The following is a 7220-nucleotide window of genomic DNA, read 5'->3' as shown; positions in this document are numbered from 1 at the left end:
TTATAGAAACAACAGAAGACAGACATAGAGTAATCCCTCACAGACAACCAGACACTATGGGAGAGAGATCCAATAGAGCTGCCATCTCAGGACCATAGTACTGGGGGACACCAGACTCAATTGGCACAACAAAATACATAAAAGCCTTGCTCCACATCCTTCATTGGTGAGTAGTGGCTGGTGTCTTAAAAGCTTTCAGGTGGCTATCTAAGATGCAGCTAATGGTCTCCTAGCATCAGAAGTGAAGAAAAATGCAAAAAAAAAAAAAGGGGGGGGGCATTTGGAAGCAATCAGCCATAGGACATGATGGCCCCCGAGACCAGAAGAACTGGATGGTGCCCGGCTACCAATGCTGACCACTCAGGAAAGGATCAAATCTGGAGATCTTGGATAGAGTGGGAAGAAAAATGTGGAAAAAAAAATCCAAAAACTCAATAATGACCAGAATTACAGGTCAGATGAAATCAAGTGAGACCCCCAATACTATGGCCCTGGAATACATTCTGTGCCTGGAATAAAACACACCCCCAGGGCCTGGCTCTCAGCCCAATAGTTGACAAGATGTACACACAGACCACTCAATCCAGGATGATGCACCCACATACTCTATGGTAATAAATCCCTTAAAGCAATAGACCATGGGACACCAAAGGACCAACATTCAAATTGAGGAAATGCAGGACAAACAGAAATATGAGGGGCATGGGGGAAGGTTACAGGGTAGGGATGGGAGGAGACTGGGTTAGGGTTGGACATGGAAAATGGGGAATGAAACTAAATGTACACATAACATTGAATGTAAAACAAGCTCTTAAAATAAAAAATAAAAAGAATTATATATCCAGGAAAATTGTCTTTTCAACATCGTGTCAAAATTAGGATATTCCTAGATAAACAGAAATTAAGGGAATTTGGAAAAATCAGACTAATTTTACAAGAAACGCTAAAGGGAATCCTACAGCAGAGAATGAATAACAGCAGGTAATTAAGACACATAAGATTACCTGGAAATCAACTCAGAAATGGAAGTACAAGAATAAAATAAACCTGTTGTTGTTGTTGTTGTTGTTGGGTGACATCAAGTCAGCTATGATTCATAGCGACACTATGTACAACCCAACAAAACACTGTCCAGTCATGTGACATCCTTACAATCCTTGCTACACTTGAGCCCATCATTGCAGCCACTGTGTCAACCCATCTCATTAAGAGTCTTCTTCTTTTTTGCTGACCCACTACTTTATCAAACATGATATCCTTTTCCAGAATATAGTCCCTTCTGAAAATATTACCAAGGTAGGTGAAACAAGTCTGGCCATTCGCGCTTCCAAGGAGCATGCTGGCTGCACTTCATCCAGGGCAGATTTGTTCGTTCTTCTGGCAGTCCATGGTATTTTCTGTTTTCTTTGCCAATACTACAACTCAAAAGCTTCAGCTCTTCTTTGCTCTTCCTTATTCATTGTTCAGCTTTCTTATGCATATGACATGATTGAAAATACCATGGCCTGGGTTAGTGCACCTTAGTTTTCAAAAAGACATCTTTGCTATTCAGCACTTTAAAGAGGTATTTGGTAACAGATTTGCCTAGTACAATATGACATCTGATTTCTTGACTGCTGCTTCCATTGGTGTTGATTGTGGAACCAAGTAATATGAAATCTTTGACTTCAATCTTTTCTCCATTTATCATGATGCTGATTATTGGTCCAGTTCTGAGGACTTTTGTTTTCTTTATGTTGAGGTGTAATCCGTATTGCAGACTGTAGTAATTAATCTTCATCAGTAAGTACTTTAAGTCATCTTCACTTCCAACAAGCAAGGTTGTGTTATCTGCATATTGCAGGTGGTTAATGAGACTTCCTCTAGTCCTGATGCTTCATTTTTCTTCACATCGTCCAGTTTCTCGGTTTATTTGCTCAGCATACAGATTGAATAAGTATGGTGAAAGAATACAACCTTGGTGCATACCGTTCCTGATTTTAAACCATGAAATATCTCCTTGTTCTGTTCAAATGGCAGCCTCCTGGTCTGTGCACAGGTTCCACATGCACACAATTAAGTGTTCTGAAATTCCCATTCTTCTCAATGGTATCCATAATTTGTTATGATCCACACAGTCAAATGTTTTTGTATAGTCAATGAAACACAAGTAAACATCTTTCTGGTATCATTGCTTTCAGCCAAGGTTCATCTGACATCAGCGATGATATACCTTATTCCATATCTTCTTCTGAATCCAGCTTGCATTTCTGAAAGTTTCCTGTCAGTATACTGTTACAATTTTTGAATTATTTTCAGCAAATGTTACTTCATGTGACATTAATGATATTGTTTGATAATTTCCACATTCTGTGGGATCACCTTTCTTTGGAATGGGTACAAATAGGGATCTCTTCCAGTCAGTTGGACAGGTAGTTGTCTTCCAAATTTCTTGGCATAGATGAGTAAGTGTCTCCAGTACAGAATCCATTTGTTTAAACATCTCAATGGGTATTCCATCAATTCCTGGAGGCTTTTTTTTTTTTGCCAATTCCTTCAGTACAGCTTTGACTTCTTCCTTCAAAAGCATTAGTTCTTGATCATATGCCACCTCCTGAAATAGTTGAACACTGAGCAACACTTTTGGTACAGTGACTTTGTGCATTCCTTCCATTTTCTTTTGATGTTTCCTGCATCAGTCAATATTTCCCCATAAAATCTTTCAATATTGCAAATTGAGGCTTGAATTTTTTCTTCAGTTATTTCACCTTGAGAAATGCTGAGCATGTTCTTCCCTTTTCATTTTCTAATTTCATGTCTTTGCATATTTCATTATAATAATTTACTTTTTCTTCTCGAGCTACTCTTTGAAATCTTTTGTTCAGCTTTTTAATCTTGTCATTTCTTCCATTTGCTTTAGCTACTCTCCATTTAAGAGCAAGCTTCAGAGTTTCCTTTGACATCCATTTTGGTCCTTTCTTCCTTTCCTATCTTTTTAATGACCTTTTGCTTTCTTCACAGATGATGTTCTTGCTGTCATTCCATAATTCCTCTGGCTTTCAGTCACTGGTGTTCTATGCATCACATCTACTCTTCAGGTGGTCTCTAAATTCAGGTGGAAAATAAACAAGGTCATATTTGGATCTTGTTGGCATATTTTAATTGTCCTCAATTTCAACTTCAACTTGCATATGAGCAATTGATGGTCTGTTCCACAGTCAGCTCCTGCCTGTGTTTTGGCTGCAGATATTGAGGTGCTCCATCTCCTCTTTCCAAAGATGTAGTCGGCCTGATTCCTGTGTATTCTATCTGGTGAGCTCCTTGTGTCCACCCACCATTTTATGTTGTTAAAAAAAGGTATTTGGAATGAATGAGTCATTGGTCTTGCAAAATTCTATCACACAATCTCTCATGTCATTTCTATCACCAAGGCCATATTTTCCAGCTAGTAGTGATTCATGTTTGTTTTTACTAATAATAATCAATACATCTTGATTGCATGTTAGGTCAATTTCAGACTGCAGAAGTCTATAAAAATCTTCCATTTCCTCATCTTTGGCTTTAGTGGTTGGTGCATAAATTTGAGTAATAGTACTATTAACTAGTCTTCCTGGTAAGTGTATGGATATTATCCTATCACTGACAGTATTTTACTTCAGGATAGATCTTGAAACATTCTTTGTGATAATGAATGAGATGTCATTCCTCTTCAATTTGTAATTTCTGGCATAATAGATTGTATGACTGTCTGACACAAAATGGCCAAAAACATCCATTTCAGCTCACTAATGCTTGTTGTTGTTGTTGTTATGTGCTGTCGAGTCAAACCCGACTCATAGCGACCCCTCCTTGGGTTTCCGAGGCAGTATCACTACGGAAGTAGGATTGCCTAACCTTCCTTCCGAGGAGTGGCTGGTGGGTTTGAACCGCCAGCCGTCTGGTTAGCAGGCAAGTGTCTTAGCCACTATGCTACCAGAGCTCCCCACTAATGCCTACTATATTGATTTTTCTGTGTTCTATTTCATTTTTGACAACTTCAAAGTTTCTAACTTTCCTACATTGCACATTCCACATTCCAATTATTAATGGATATTTGCAGCTGCTTCTTCCCTTTTTGAGTTGGACCCCATCAATAAATGGAGGTCTTGAATGCTTTACTCCATCCACATCATGAAGGTTGAATCTACTTTAAGAAGGCAGTACATTTGTATTTTGAGTGCCTTCTGACCTGAGGGGCTCATCTTCTGGCACTATGTCAGTCATTGTTCCAGGGTTGTTCATAAAGTTTTCAAGTAATATATCAGACAGTGTTTCACTGTTATTCATAAGGTTTTCACTGGCCAATTCTTTGAGAAGTTGATGGCCCTTTTCCTCTTCCCAGTCAGTCTTACTCTGGAAGCTCGGCTGAAAACTGTCCACCATGGGTGACCCTGCTGATACTTGGAATACTGGCAGCTTGGTCTCCAGCCTTACATCAACATTCAAGCCACCACAGTACTACAAATTGACCGAAGAGTGATGGAAAATAAATCTACAAGACTAAAAACAGGGAACCAGAGTTGTCAATTTGTAAACAGTGAAAACTACAAACCAAAAGAAAGGAATAAATGTTGTAGTTACAGAACTTCCAAATGGAGAAGATCTTAAGATAACATGAAGATAAAATGGACTGCTTTAAACCTGGGAAGGTAGTAATAAATTACAGGGTAGCCTCAAGGAAAATTAGTAAGCCTTCTCACCAAAGTAAAAATGAAGAAAATCATAAAGTCTCAGTAAATACTAAAATAATAGCAACAAAGGAAATGTTGAGAAAATTCATAAAGAAATTAACTCAGCACAGAAAAATATATTGAACAAAGAAACCATTAACACCACCCACAAACACACAAACCCACAGTGAAATGGCAGTAATGAATTCATAGCTATCAATAATTACACTGCCTGTAAATGGATTAAATGCACAGACAATAGCAGAAAGTATAACAAAATATGGCCCATCAATATACTGTCTAAAGAGACACACCTTAGACATAAGCTAAAAAGTAAATGATGGAAAAACATATATCAAGCAAATGGCAATCAAAATAGAACAGGAGTGGTAATATTAATTTCTGGTAGACTTCAAGGCAAAAACCAGCAAAAGAGAAAATGAAGTACATTATGTAATGATTAAAGGGTCAATTGAACAAGAGAACATAACTATAATAAAAATCTACGCACCCAACTAAAGAGCCCCAAAATACATAAACCAAATTAACAGAATTGAAAAGAAAAATAGATAACTCGATAATAATGTTAAGAGACTTGAATATACCACTTTCAATGATGGACAGAACAACTAGAAAGAAACTTAACAAATATCTAAATGACACAATCAACCACCTAGTCCTAATACATATTTACAGGACACACCACACAAAAACAGCACAATATACATTCTTTTCCAGTGCACATAGAACTTTCTCCAGAATAGGCCATATGTTAGCCCACAAAGAAAGTCTCAATGAATTTGAAAACATCAAAATACAGCAAAGCATCTTCTCAGATTAAAATGCTTTAAAATTAGAACAACAATAGGAAGGTGAATGAAAAAAAAAGCAAAACCTCAAATACATGGAAACTGAGTAATACCTTGTTTAAGAGCTACTGGGTAACAGAAGAAATTAAAAAAAAAAATGGAATTAAAAATTCCTTGAATCAAATGAGAATGAAAACACAATATACCAAAATCTTTGGGACACACCAAAAGATGTGCTCAGAGGACAATATATACAAATAAAAGTACACATCAAAAAAGAAGAAAGAACCAAAACCAACATCTTAATCTAACATCTCCAACAAGTAGAAAAAGAATCTCAGAAAAAGCCCACAGTCAACAGAAGAAAGGCAATAATAAAGGTTCAACAGAAAGGATTAATAAAATTGGCAAACTACTGGCAAATTTAACAAAGGAAAAGAAGCAAATAATATGAAGAAGAAATGAAATAGGAGATGTCACAACAGAATGTACTGAAATAAAATCTAATATACAGCCATGATAGTCAAAACAGTCTGGTATTGGTAAAATGACAGACATACAGACCAATCGAACAGAATTGAACCCAGAAGTAAATCCATCCACCTATGGACAGCTGACCTTTAGCAAAGGGCCAAAACCCATTAAATGGGAAGAAATAGTCTTTTTAACAAATGGTGCTGGCAAACTGGGTATCCATTTGCAAAAAAAAAGAAAAAAAGAAACAAGATCCATTATCTCACACCATATATAAAAATTAACTCAAGATGGATCAAAGAACTAAATGTAAAACCTAAAACCATACAGATCACCAAAGAAAAAACAGGAGCAAACTTAGGGGCCTTAATACACTGCATAAATGGGCCAGCAAACATAAACAAAAATGGAAAAACAGCAGAATACAAACTAGATGAGTGGGACACCTAAAAATTAAACATTTTTATATATCAAAAGACGTTGCCAAAAAAATAAAAAGAGAACCAACCGACTGGGGAAAAAAAAAAAAAAAAAGGCAAGGACATATTGGACAAAGGACTAATCTCTAAAATTTATAGAAAATTTCAAAATTTCAACAACAAATGACAAAAAAAATCCAATTAAAAAATGGGGAGAGATATGAATAGACATTTCACCAAAGAAGACCTTTAGGTGGCTAACAAACACACAAAGAAATGCTTGCGATCATTAGCCATTAGAGAGACACAAATCAAAACAATAATGAGATATCATTTCATCCCAGCATTAATAGCAAAGTTGAAGAAAAAAGAAAACAACAAATCCTGGCAAAGGTATAGGGAGACTGGAACACTTATACACTAGTGGTAGGAGTGTAAAATGGCACAGTCACCATGGAAAGTGGTATGGTGCTTCCTTAAAAAGTTGGAAATAGAAATATGATAGGATTCAGCAGTCCTATTACTAGAAATAAGAGCCATGGCACAAACAGATATATGCATACCCTTGTTCATTTCAGCATGAACAATAGCAAAAAGGTAGAAACAACCTATATGCCATCAACAGATGCATGGATAAAAAAACTATGGTGCAGGAGGCGGGGCAAGATGGCGGACTAGGCAGAAGGATTGCACAGACCCTCTTCAACAAAGAAAAGGGAAACCAATTAACACAGACATAGAAGATAATCTTGGACCCCTGAGCCTTGAAGGAAAGGATGCAGATTTGGACTAAACCCCAACTAGCAGAAGAATTTGCGTGAAAATACCAA

This window comes from Orycteropus afer, unplaced genomic scaffold (assembly GCF_000298275.1).
Source record: "Orycteropus afer afer isolate SDZICR_OR568_19922 unplaced genomic scaffold, OryAfe1.0 scaffold00031, whole genome shotgun sequence".
NCBI classification, from domain to species: Eukaryota; Metazoa; Chordata; class Mammalia; order Tubulidentata; family Orycteropodidae; genus Orycteropus; species Orycteropus afer.
The sequence above is the reverse complement of the archived record's forward strand: the minus strand, read 5'-3'. Positions refer to the sequence as shown.